Source organism: Salvelinus fontinalis, chromosome 3, assembly GCF_029448725.1.
Source record: "Salvelinus fontinalis isolate EN_2023a chromosome 3, ASM2944872v1, whole genome shotgun sequence".
NCBI classification, from domain to species: domain Eukaryota; kingdom Metazoa; phylum Chordata; class Actinopteri; order Salmoniformes; family Salmonidae; genus Salvelinus; species Salvelinus fontinalis.
Genome location: NC_074667.1, coordinates 12,879,113 through 12,893,209, shown reverse-complemented (window position 1 = coordinate 12,893,209; position 14,097 = coordinate 12,879,113). Strand labels below are relative to the sequence as shown.

The 14,097-nt window shown below is 41.4% G+C and overlaps 1 protein-coding gene across 2 annotated transcripts in view; it reads right to left on the bottom strand.

Moving 5' to 3' along the window:
- Positions 1 to 9,366, bottom strand: part of LOC129839176 (kinesin light chain 1-like) — a 35,232-nt gene extending 25,866 nt beyond the window's left edge. Inside the window, exon 1 of one of the 2 annotated variants that reach the window (XM_055906478.1) lies at positions 9,049 to 9,366. The gene's annotated coding sequence lies outside the window, so the exon portion shown is untranslated. The remainder of the gene's footprint in view (positions 1 to 9,048) is intronic. The other variant, XM_055906487.1, reaches the window with a different exon arrangement.
- Between the last annotated feature and the right edge of the window lie 4,731 nt (positions 9,367 to 14,097).

The window sequence follows — 14,097 nt, the reverse complement described above, 5'->3', positions numbered from 1 at the left end:
GGACGTCAGAGGACAAAAATCAGTTAACCACTTAACTGAGGAACTCAATTTAACCTTGCGCAATACCCTAAATGCAGTTGCACCCCTAAAAACGAAAAACATTTGTCATAAGAAACTAGCTCCCTGGTATACAGAAAATACCCGAGCTTTGAAGCAAGCTTCCAGGAAATTGGAACGGAAATGGCGCCACACAAAACTGGAAGTCTTCCGACTAGCTTGGAAAGACAGTACCGTGCAGTACCGAAGAGCCCTCACTGCTGCTCGATCATCCTACTTTTCCAACTTAATCGAGGAAAATAAGAACAATCCAAAATTTCTTTTTGATACTGTTGCAAAGCTAACTAAAAAGCAGCATTCCCCAAGAGAGGATGGCTTTCACTTCAGCAGTAATAAATTCATGAACTTCTTTGAGGAAAAGATAATGACCATTAGAAAGCAAATTACGGACTCCTCTTTGAATCTGCGTATTCCTCCAGGGCTTAGCTGTCCTGGATCTGCACAGCTCTGCGAGGGCCTGGGATCGGGAGAGACACTTAAGTGTTTTAGTACTATATCTCTTGACACAATGATGAAAATAATCATGGCCTCTAAACCTTCAAGCTGCATACTGGATCCTATTCCTACTAAACTGCTGAAGGAGCTGCTTCCTGTGCTTGGCCCTCCTATGTTGAACATAATAAACAGCTCTCTATCCACCGGATGTGTACCAAACTCACTAAAAGTGTCAGTAATAAAGCCTCTCTTGAAAAAGCCAAACCTTGACCCGGAAAATATAAAAAACTAATCGGCCTATATCGAATCTTCCATTCCTCTCAAACAAAAATTTGAGAAAAAGCTGTTGCGCAGCAACTCACTGCCTTTCTGAAGACAAACAATGTATACGAAATGCTTCAGTCTGGTTTTAGACCCCATCATAGCACTGAGACTGCACTTGTGAAGGTGGTAAATGACCTTTTAATGGCGTCAGACCGAGGCTCTGCATCTGTCCTCGTGCTACTAGACCTTAGTGCTGCCTTTGACACCATCGATCACCACATTCTTTTGGAGAGACTGGAAACCCAAATTGGTCTACACGGACAAGTTCTGGCCTGGTTTAGATCTTACCTGTCGGAAAGATATCAGTTTGTCTCTGTGAATGGTCTGTCCTCTGACAAATCAACTGTACATTTCGGTGTTCCTCAAGGTTCCGTTTTAGGACCACTATTGTTTTCACTATATATTTTACCTCTTGGGGATGTTATTCGAAAACATAATGTTAACTTTCACTGCTATGCGGATGACACACAGCTGTACATTTCAATGAAACATGGTGAAGCCCCAAAATTGCCCTCGCTAGAAGCCTGTGTTTCAGACATAAGGAAGTGGATGGCTGAAAACTTTCTACTTTTAAACTCGGACAAAACAGAGATGCTTGTTCTAGGTCCCAAGAAACAAAGAGATCTTCTGTTAAATCTGACAATTCATCTTGATGGTTGTAAAGTCGTCTCAAATAAAACTGTGAAGGACCTCGGCGTTACTCTTGACCCTGATCTCTCTTTTGACGAACATATCAAGACTGTTTCAAGGACAGCTTTTTTCCATCTACGTAACATTGCAAAAATCAGAAATTTTCTGTCCAAAAATGATGCTGAAAAATTAATCCATGCATTTGTTACTTCTAGGTTAGACTACTGCAATGCTCTACTTTCCGGCTACCCGGATAAAGCACTAAATAAACTTCAGTTAGTGCTAAATACGGCTGCTAGAATCCTGACTAGAACCAAGAAATTTGATCATATTACTCCAGTGCTAGCTTCCCTACACTGGCTTCCCGTTAAGGCAAGGGCTGATTTCAAGGTTTTACTGTTAACCTATAAAGCGTTACATGGGCTTGCTCCTACCTATCTTTCCGAGTTGGTCCTGCCGTACATACCTACACGTACGCTACGGTCACAAGACGCAGGCCTCCTAATTGTCCCTAAAATTTCTAAGCAAACAGCTGGAGGCAGGGCTTTCTCCTATAGATCTCCATTTTTATGGAACAGTCTGCCTACCCATGTGAGAGACGCAGACTCGGTCTCAACCTTTAAGTCTTTACTGAAGACTTATCTCTTCAGTAGGTCATATGATTGAGTGTAGTCTGGCCCAGGAGTGTGAAGGTGAACGGAAAGGCTCTGGAGCAACGAACCGCCCTTGCTGTCTCTCCAGGGCCGGTTCCCCTCTCTCCACTGGGATTCTCTGCCTCTAACCCTGTTACTGGGGCTGAGTCACTGGCTTGCTGGTGCTCTTTCATGCCGTCCCTAGGAGGGGTGCGTCACTTGAGTGGGTTGAGTTACTGACGTGAACTTCCTGTCTGGGTTGGCGCCCCCCCTTGGTTGTGCTGTGGTGGAGACCTTTGTGGGCTATACTCGGCCTTGTCTCAGGATTGTAAGTTGGTGGTTGAGGATATCCCTCTAGTGGTGTGGGGGCTGTGCTTTGGCAGAGTGGGTGGGGTTATATCCTTCCTGTTTGGCCCTGTCCGGGGGTTTCTTCGGATGGGGCCACAGTGTCTCCTGACCGCTCCTGTCTCAGCCTCCAGTATTTATGCTGCAGTAGTTTGTGTCGGGGGGCTAGGGTCAGTTGGTTATACCTGGAGTACTTCTCCTGTCTTATCCAGTGTCCTGTGTGAATTTAAGTATGCTCTCTCTAATTCTCTCGTTCTCTCTTTCTCTCTGAGAACCTGAGCCCTAGGACCATACGTCAGGACTACCGGGCATGCTGACACCTTGCTGTCCCCAGTCCGCCTGGCCTTGCTGCTATTCCAGTTTCAACTCTTCTGCCTGCGGTTATGGAACCACTACCTGTCCCAGACCTGCTGTTTTCAACTCTTAATGATCGGCTATGAAAAGCCAACAGATTTATTCCTGATTATTATTTGACCATGCTTGTCATTTATGAACATTTTGAAAATCTTGGCTCTCTAATTTTCTCCTTCTCTCTTTCTTTCTCTCGGAGGACCTGGGCCCTAGGACCATGCGTCGGGACTGCCGCCCGTGGTGACTCCTTGCTGTCCCCAGTCCGCCTGGCCTTGCTGCTATTCCAGTTTCAGCTGTTCTGCCTGCGGTTATGGAAACGCCACCTGTCCAAGACCTGTTGTTTTTCAACTCTTAATGATCAGCTATGAAAAGCCAACTGAAAATTATTCATGATTATTATTTGACCATGCTTGTCACTTATGAACATTTTTGAACATCTTGGCATAGTTCTGTTATAATCTCCACCCGGCACAGCCAGAAGAGGACTGGCCACCCCTCATAGCCTGGTTCCTCTCTAGGTTTCTTCCTAGGTTTTGGCCTTTCTAGGGAGTTTTTCCTAGCCACCGTGCTTCTACACCTGCATTCTAGCTGTTTGGGGTTTTAGGCTGGGTTTCTGTACAGCACTTCGAGATATTATCTGATGTACGAAGGGCTATATAAAATAAAATTGATTGATTGATTGGTCAGTACAGGTGCATCAAAGCTGGGACCGAGAGACTGAAAAAGAGCTTCCATCTCAAGGCCATCAGACTGTTAAATAGCCATCACTAACACAGAGGCTGCTGCATACATACAGATTTGAAATCATTGGCCACTTTAATAAATGGATCACTAGTCACTTTAAATGTTTCCATATCTTGCATTACTCATCCCATATGTATAAACTGTATTTTATACCATCTTGCCTATGACACTCTGTCATTGCTCATCCATATATTCTTATCCCATTCCTTTATTTATTTTTTAGGTAGTTGTGGAATTGTTAGATTACATTTTAGATATTGCTGCATTGTCGGAACTAAAAGCACAAGCATTTTGCTACACTCACACATGGTTAGCAGATGTTATTGCATGTGACCAATCAAATTTGATTTGAGTATAGCGAAACAGGAAGATACTGAGGTTTATACTGAAGGTGGATCAGCTAAGCAACTTTATCTTTATAGGAATCTGACTTTGCTCTTCACTACTTCTATTAAGGATGTATTCACATTTACAAGTAGAATTTTTACAGAAAGTAACTAAGAGTGACAGTTTGTCTTGAACAAATGCATCTGCAACCTTCTAATATATTCATTAACTCATTCAACGTCAACAAGTCAATAACATAGCCTCTCAAGTTGCAATTAATATGTGTATTTTTTTTATTTAACCTTTATTTAACTAGGAAAGTCAGTTAAGAACAACTTCTTATTTACAATGACGGCCTACCGGGCAAAGTGCACATTCTATAACATAAGCTACCCAACAGTGGTGCTAAAACTACCACATGCTTACAGGCCTAGGTCACACATGCATGCAATGAAGTCTGCTCTGGACCAGACATAAAAGGCTTGGATCAGCATTTAGTGTCTGGTTCCTCTCAGGGAACCAGTTTATTAGTAAGACTACACTTTCCCATAACGGTTCCTCCTTACTGTGGCTAAATGGTTGATTTACTGTATGTGAATATAGGTAGGCCTATTTGTACACAATATCAAATTAAAATAATGCATTGATGCTCACAGAATTATTGCTTAAGATACAGTGAAGGCCTTTAGACTATAATGGACACATGCTGACTTGAGATCCATGCATATAACTTCACATTTCTCAGAACTCTCCTTTTGAAAGTCCAATTTACACACACATATTTAAAGTTAGGATAGGGCCCGTAGATCTCCATTCTATCAAACCCAGTAAGTCAAAAGCAACGTTCTTCCGGTTTTCCAGCACAAAACAAATGTTGTTTTGAACATCCTAGACAACCAGTTACGGAGATTGAATGAAAAGCCCTGCTGAGTCGCTAACCACCCTCTCCCCTTTGTCTCCTCGATGTGACGCACCAAGGCTAAAGATACTTTTATAAACAGCTGGTCTGATATAATGGCTCTTCAAGCTGACATTTTCCAACCAATCTGACAATGGTGAGTCATGGCAATGAATCGTTGATGCTGGTTCAAATGCCACGCTGCCTCTTTCAGTGAGGCAGAAGGAAAGGGAAGGAGGGTTACCTAGTCAATTGTACAACTGAAATGTGTCTTCCACATTTAACTCAACCCCTCTGAATAGAGAGGTGCGGGGGCTGCCTTAATCGTCATGCAAGTCTTCGGCGCCCGGGGAACAGTGGGATAACTGCCTTGCTCAAGGGCAGAACGACAGAGGGGCTCCCGAGTGGCGCAGTGGTCTGAGGCACTGCATCTCAGTGCTTGAGATGTCACTACAGACACCCTGGTTCGAATCCAGGCTGAATCACAACCAGCCGTGATTGGGAGTCCCATAGGGCGGTGTACAATTGGCCCAGCGTCATCCAGGTTTGTTCTTAACTGACTTGCCTAGTTAAATAAGGATTAAATAAATAAAATAGTCTTTTGTAGGCCTCTTTGTATGTACATTTTTGACTGACAAAGGAGACAACGGCCCAACGTGATTTCAAAAGTTGGTATCACTAGAGTCAATTATAGGCCTATTACCGTTTGTGTCAGCCCGCTTCGAGGTTTCACCACCAGGGCATACATTCATTTGACAGAGCACGTTGAAAGGAAACTTCACTGCAAACTACTATGAAAATAATTACAGAGGAACAAAAGCTTTCTTACAGTACTGTATGTCTTCTGGGTGTGTGCACTTGAGCACCTGTCTGGTAAAACTGTAACTAGGGAACCAATTTCTTCCTTTCATCTCACTCTTTCAGATCCAGTTACATATCTAACTGCCGTTATGAGATGTCTGCAGTCCAAAGGTCACTTTACTTCTCCACTCTAGTAAATAAGCAGCCAAGTGGACTGGACAAGCATCTCTGCTCAAATCGTTTGATGTCTGTTATTAGGAAAACCCGTCTGGGGGAAGAGCTCTAAATTAACATTTTCCATTTGTCGCACTGGTGCTCCCAACTTAAATTCAAGCTACTTTTGAAGCATATGTTGAGCCCTAGAAACTAATATGGAACTCTGTAAATACATGACTTTATTATACAAACTTGGTAAGAATAGCTGTCATTGAAAGTACAAAGTCATTTGTGGAATATTAGGTTTCTACATCGTGTTAAACACTATTTTCCAATTGAGATTCATTACATTGAAAGAAAATGGCAGGTTTGTGATGAGGACACGCAAGAGATCTGTCATTCATTCATTGCGATGATCATTGATATCCTGAAGAAGCTATCCCTTTTCCTTTCTTTGTGCCCCCAAATGTTTGGATATACTATGAAGGTTGCCAGGTTGTTAGCCAATGAGGTAACATGACTGAAGAAAGACAAATGGTTATCATCGTCGACGAGCGAGTAGTTTTAGAACAGCTCACGATATGGTTTATTAATGTAAAATGCAGTCCCGTCTATTAGAGTTTGACCGACTACGATTTTTCAACGCCGATACCGATATTGGAGCACCAAAAAAAGCCGATACTGATTAATCGCAACGAACACTTTTATTTTAAATTAATATAATACATAAATAAAATCTATTTAGTCTCAAATAAATAATGAAACATGTTAATTTAGTTTAAATAATGCAAAAACAGTTTTGGAGAAGAAAGTAAAAGTGCAATATGTGCCATATAAAAAAGCTAATGTTTAAGTTCCTTGCTCAGAACATATGAAAGCTGGTGGTTCAATATTCCCAGTTCTTCAATATTCCCAGTTAAGAAGTTTTAGGTTGCAGTTTTAGGAATTATGAAGCGTCGACTATTTCTCTCTATACCATTTGTATTTCATATACCTTTGACTATTGGATGTTCTTATAGGCACCTTAGGATTGCCAGCCTAATCTCGGGAGTTGATAGGCTTGAAATCATAAACAGCGCTGTGCTTCAAGCATTGCTACGAGCTGCTGGCAAATGCAGTTTGAATGAATGCTTACGAGTCTGCTGCTGCCTACCACCGCTCAGTCAGACTACTCTATCAAATCATAGACTTAATTATAATAAACCCAGAAATACGAACCTTTGGTCATTAATATGGTCAAATCCGGAAACTATAATTTAGAAAACAAAACATTTATTCTTTCAGTGAAATACAGAACCGTTCCGTATTTTATCAAACGGGTGTCAACCCTAAGTTTAAATATTGCTGTTACATTGCACAACCTTCAATATTTTGCCATAATTATGTAAAATTCTGGCAAATTAGTTCACAGTTCACAACGAGCCAGGCGGCCCAAACTGTTGCATATATCCTGACTCTGCTTGCACTGAACGCAAGTGAAGTTACACAATTTCCGTAGTTAATATTGCCTGCTAACATGAATTTATTTGAACTAAACATGCAGGTTTAAAAAATATATACTTCTGTGTATTGATTTTAACTAAGGCCTTGATGTTTATGGTTAGGTACATTTGTGCAAAGATTGGGCTTTTTTCAGCAATGCACTTTTGTTAAATCACCCGTTTGGCGAAATTGAATTAGGCCCTGATTCGATAAAATAACAGGCACCGCATTGATTATATGCATCGCAGTACAAGCTAGTTAACCTAGTAATATCATCAACCATGTGTAGTTAACTAGTGATTATGTGAAGATTGATTGTTTTTTATAAGATACGTTTAATGCTAGCTAGCAATTTACCGTGGCTCCTTGCAGCCACAAGGTCCTTCTGATGCTGCACTCGCGTTAACAGGTGGTCAGCCTGCCACGCAGTTTCCTTGTTGATTGCAATGTAATCGGCAGATTACCGATTGTTATGAAAAGTTGAAATAGGCCCTAATTAATCAGCCATGTCGATCTCTACCGTTGACATACTATAAGAAGACCTAGTTGGGCTACAAGCAAGCCGTTTTCGCTGCAATAATGGTGAAACCATGACGCTAATGAGTCTGCACTCCCTTGGTCTCTCTAGGGCAGTTTTTCACCAAACTTAGTCCTGGGGACTCCATGGGGTTTACCTTTTGTTTTTTGCCCAAGCACTAAACAGCTGATTCAAATAATGAACTCCTCATCGAGCGTTCATTATTTGAATCAGCTGTGTAGTGCCTGGGCAAAAAAATAAACGTAAACCCCTTGGGGTCCCCAGGACTGAGTTTGGGAAACGCTGCTCTAGGGCACTTGGAAACAACGATACAGCGAAGCCTTATCATTACAATAATTATTATCTTGGAGATTTGTTTTCATAGTCGCACAGTTCTCCCAAAATAAAACTCCTGGTCGCACGAGATGGGTGCAATTGCGGCCCCCTTATTGGTTAATTTTTATGCTAGGACTCCGGTACACAGGCGCGAAGTGGGTGCGCTCCGGTACAGTAAGTGGCAGGAAATGCACCATAACGTCAGATGCCGACTGGCGATAAACCCCTAAGAAGAGGCGGGGTGACAATGGTAGTTAGTTAGCTAGGACACCGGTATATGCAAAACTGGAGAATCCACCAAGTAGGTGTGGATATCACCATAGTCTACTTTGGGCCATTTGGTAGGGTTGCCTCTCCAGCTATGGGTAAACAAACAGTGACTTAAGTATACTGCGATAGCTTTACTGTTAGTCTTAGCATGTCAGCTAACAAATTAGTGGCAGAATAAGTATCATGCAAATCATTTGTTGTTGTGATAGACAAGTATGTTAATAACGAACAACACTTGAGGCTGCTGAAAACGTTTATTGAAACGACAAAGAGCGTCAGCAGTTTGCTTCGGATGCCGCCAAACTTAGGTTAATTAAATGGGAGTCACAGGAGTAGCCTACGGCTGTATCATACTCCGGGGCGTAGTCACGTTAAACCACGCCTTGCCGTATCTATAGACAATAGCATGAGGACGGCGGGGGCGTTCGTGCATCAATCAATGCCCAGTCATGTGAAATCCATAGATTAGGGCCTAATGTATTTATTTCAATTGACTGAATTCCTTATATGAATTGTAACTCTGTGAAATTGTTCAATGTTGCGTTTATATTTTTTTCAATATAAATAAAATAGGCCTTTACAATAACTGTTATCAATAGGCTACTTTACTGTCTGTAGTTAGGCTGTGTAGTCAATAAGGCAATAACAATCACACTGCTTCTCTAATGTGTCTTCTGCAAAGTGTTGAATTCTGTGAGCCAAGACAAAAACACATATGCTGCTATATGTATGTGGTTACATACCTAAATTGGTTAATTCCTCGTAGGACAGCCAGGAACTATAGGAGCCTTCTCGATGTACATGCAACAGCAAGAAACCTATCCCAACAGAACTCGCAGATGAGCACGGCGATGTTTCGGGAAAAATGCGTGATTTTTTTTTTACAATAACGACGCCATTTCATTGCGCAGAACTGACAAACAAGCTCTTTGACGGTACATTCTAAATAAATATCAGGGCGACCGCGATGATAAATGTGTTGCCAACGGAGTTTATTTTAAATCCAAAATGTCTTCCATGGATATTGATCTCCCAGCATCCACAGCGAATATTTTTAAATGACGTCGTCATGTATTGGATTTTTTGGGCGTGGCTGCGTATATGAGTAACAAATCCAAATACATAATTTCCATACATACATCATTGGTCATATAGATAAATAAATCCGCCATTTATTTTATTAATTTGAATGGATACTTGCCTTCAACTAGTCTACATAGCAAATACACTAAATGTGTTGATTTGATTAATAACCTAGTTATACAAAAAATATATAATTAAATAGATCTAACCAAAAAAAATAAAAAATCCAGATGTTCGAATATGGTAAAAAAAAAAGTTCAGTATTTCACAATTTAATGTTAGATGGTTCGTTACCCTGAAAGTAGTCTATGGGAGAAGCTAATCCATGGTTCAGTTTTCCTTGAACATCCACTAACATTAGCCACGACTAGTTAATAATAATCAAGGACCAAGCAGAGGCAATTAAAAACATTTTTTTAAAGGAAATGTACGGCCCTCAAGAAGGAAATAGATCAATAGTTTCTAGTAAATCATTGTGTGATGCATTTATTCATATGATATACGAAGACAATTAGGAACACGGAAACGCCTACATTTGAACGCGGCAAAAGAGTTGCGGGGTAAACCACACATCACTCGACGAACAACATTAATACCGCGTTCAAGACAACTTGGAACTCGGAAATTTGAGACTTGTAAAATCGTCGTAGAAAGATGAGGTCCGAGTTTCTCACTTGGATATGATCAGAATCAACCAATAGGAAGCTCTACGCAAAAAACGTACGCCAATTCAAGTTGTATTGAACAAGGCATAAACGTTATTCAGAGCCCACATACCCAGGCTTCATTCCAAACACTTAAAATACACCCTATCCCACTAGCCCTTAAATTAAGTGCTTGCGGGGCGAGGGAGGAAGGAATGATTTTTAAATGGATCGCCCTTACCTGGAAATTCGTCATTCCGCGATGATGTTGATTTAAGCCATGCATATAAAGCACGCTTGTGGGTACTTTATATGCGCTACAGTCAATTATGATTGCATGTCTACTTATATTAACTATATAATTATTAATCTACGACTACTGTATAATAGCTTGCAAATTAATTAGCTAATTTACGTTAGCCTGCCTAGCTGGAACTTCTGAAGAATTAAAATGTTTTATTTCTACAATTTCCAAAAGCCAACCAAACAAAAACATCATTACTTTTACAATAAGTGTTTGTGCATTAGTAGCACAATTTCTAACCTTTTTACATTCGTTTTTACTTACACTTGTATGTTGACTTTTCTTAGCGGATGTACAATCGCGAATTGAATTTATGTGGCGTTTCAGGCCCGAAGTGAACATAATTGTACACTCACAAACTTGATTAAAAAAACAAGGGCTGAGGTGCTTATGATTGTTTGGCAAGGGTAAGTGGATGAGGGTGCATCTTTTTTAAATTTGAAACGCAGCCTGGAGACGCGATGGCCCGGCGTCCCATTGTGACAGCTACATGGCTCTGACAGATGGGATCCACTTTCTGCGATAATTTGTCAAACCACACTAGCTTCGCCCGGAGTGGCTCAACATGTGGTTGCTAGCAAACCGAAATCATGCTAGGTATCAACCGGCCAATGCATTTGTTTGGGGTGGCAGTTAGCCTAGTGGTTAGAGCGTTGGGCTAGTAACCGAAATGGTTGCTAGATCGCATCCCTGAGCCGACAAGGTAGTTAACCCACTGCTCCTAGGCCGTCAATGTAAATAAGAATTTGTTCTTATCTGACTTAGTTAAATAAAGATAAAAAATCAACACCCAATCCAGTAAGGTCGATTAGTCAATCACGGCTCGATATTGCAGAGAATCCCGCCATTTTCACGTTCCCTCGCCCATGCTCGCATTGCCCCCCCCCCCCCCCCCCCATGAAAATGAATGGCTTCTGTTTTTAATCGCCCCCTATCGCCATCAGTGGATAACTACTGTGGACACGCAGCTCGAACACGCACCTTCTACAATTTGGCGTTGGTTACACACTGTTACCTTACTACTGCTGCATTTTTCAAATGATTGGACCTTAAAGGTTATATTTCCAGACATAAATATCACAGACAACGACTTGATCGAACCTGGTTCTCCTGTGACCATCACCCCAACCTCAACAAGCAACCCATCACTCACCAGCCAGCACCTGCAGCAGCCTTTCCACCATCTATATTATCTTAAATGGAGCTACTTGATTGTCAACCAATTTAGTATCCACACCACCAAATGAAACAGCAGATTCCCATTTTTGAATTGTTCTGTCACCTTTGTCCTGAGCTACTACTAACAACAACAACACCTGTAAGACCTGAGGCAGATAGACTTGCAAAAAGGAAGACATCCAGGGGAAGAGGCTATAGAGGATCAACAGGGAGAGGATGTTGCTGACAACAGGATGAACGATTCATGAGGGCTGGGCACACACTGGTTGAATCAAAGTTGTAATTTGTCAACGTATTGTGACGTGGAATCAATGTGGAAAATACATTGGATTTGAAAAAAGTAATCAACCAGTAATGTTTTCATCTAATTTCAACCAGCATTGTAAATATTGAAATTAGGGTATAACTTCAACTTAAATTCATAGAATTAACATGACCTATAAGTTGCTACATCAATCAATTTTTTTTTTGTTTCAGACCCAGTTTTTCAAAATTATCTATCTGTCAGGGTAGGGGTAGGTCAATTAACCTTGTCGGGGCAGGGGTAGGTTGACCTCAGGTCTCCCCACTGGAAGCCCGAGGTAGGGGGAGCGGTGGAATCTATCAAATAGCGTACCTCTAACTTTGTACAGTACTAATGCAATTAGTTGTTCAATTTAGTTTGTGTGTTTCTTGTTTGAAGTGCAATAGTGTAATAATCAGGTTCTCTTCTTTATACGTGTGTTATTCTATTTGTGTGATATAGAATTTGTGCAATTTAGTTTTAATTTTGTGGGTTTTGTTAGCAATAGGGTAATAGTGTAATAATTTGATTCTCTTTTTTATTTGTATTTATAACATATAACTTCAAATTTCTCAGAACTCTCCTTTTGAAAGTCCAATTTACACACACATATTTAAAGTTAGGATAGGGCCCTTATTTCTCTATTCTATCAAACCAAATAAGTCAAAATCAACGTTCTTCCGGTGTTTCCCAGCAAAAAACAAATGTTGTTTTGAACATTCTAGACAACCAGTTACGGAGACTGAATGAAAAGCCCTGCTGAGTCGCTAACCACCCTCTCCCCTTTGTCTCCTCGATATGACGCACCAAGGCTAAAGATACTTTTATAAACAGCTGGTCTGATATAATGGCTCTTCAAGCTGACATTTTCCAACCAATCTGGCAATGGTGATTCATGGCAATGAATCGTTGATGCTGGTTCAAATGCCACGCTGCCTCTTTCAGTGAGGCAGAAGGAAATGGAAAGAGGGATACCTAGTAAGTTGTTCAACAATGCATTCAACTGAAATGTGTCTTCCGCAATTAACTCAACCCCTCTGAATTAGAGAGGTGCGGAGGGTTCCTTAATCGACATCCACATCGTCAGCGCCCAGGGAACAGTGGGTTAACTGCCTTGCTTAGGGGCAGAATGACAGATTTTTGACAGGTGTATAAAATCGAGTACATGGCCATGCATTCTCCAAACATTGGCAGTAGAATGGCCATACTGAAGAGCTGTGACTCCCTCCTAGAGTCAACTGTAAGTGCTGTTATTGGGAAGTGGAAACATCTTTCATATTTTAGATTCTTCAAAGTAGCCACCCTTTGCCTTGATGACAGATTTGCATACTCTTGGCATTCTCTCAACCAGTTTCACCTGGAATGCTTTTCCAGCAGTCTTGAAGGACTTCCCACATATGCTGAGCACTTGTCGGCTGCTTTTCCTTCACTCTGCGGTCCAACTCATCCCAAACCATCTCAATTGGGTTGAGGTTGGATGATTGTGGCGGCCAGGCCATCTGATGCAGCACTCCATCACTCTCCTTCTTGGTCAAATAGCTCTTACACAGCCTGGAGCTGTGTTGAGTAATTGTCCTGTTGAAAAACAATTGATAGTCCCACTAAGCGCAAAACAGAAGGGATGTCATACCGCTGCAGAATGGTGTGGTAGCCATGCTGGTTAAGTGTGCCTTGAATTCTAAATAAATCACTGACAGTGTCACCAGCAAAGCACCCCCACACTATCACACCTCCTCCTCCATGCTTCACAGTGGGAACCACACATGCGGAGATCATCCGTTCACCTACTCTGCGTTTCACAAAGACACAGTTGGAACCAAAAATCTCAAATTTCTCAAAAGGACAGATTTCCACTGGTCTAATGTCCATTGCTCATGTTTCTTGGCCCAAGCAAGTCTCTTCTTCTTATTGTTGTCCTTTAGTAGTGGTTTCTTTGCAGCAATTTGACCATGAAGGCCTAATTCACGCAGTCTCCTCTGAACAGTTGATGTTCACTCTGTGAAGCATTTATTTGGGCTGCAATTTCTGAGGCTGGTAACTGCGGTAACTCTGGTTCTTACTCTCCTGTGGCGGTCCTCATGAGAGCCAGTTTCATCATAGCTCTTGATGGTTTTTGCGACGGCACTTGAAGAAACTTTCAAAGTTCTTGAAATGTTCCACATTGACTGACCTTCATGTCTTAAAGTAAGGATGGACTATTGTTTCTCTTTGCTTATTTGAGCTGTTCTTGCCATAATATGGACCAGGTCTTTAACCAAATAGGGCCATCTTCTGTATACCACCCCTACCTTTTCACAAC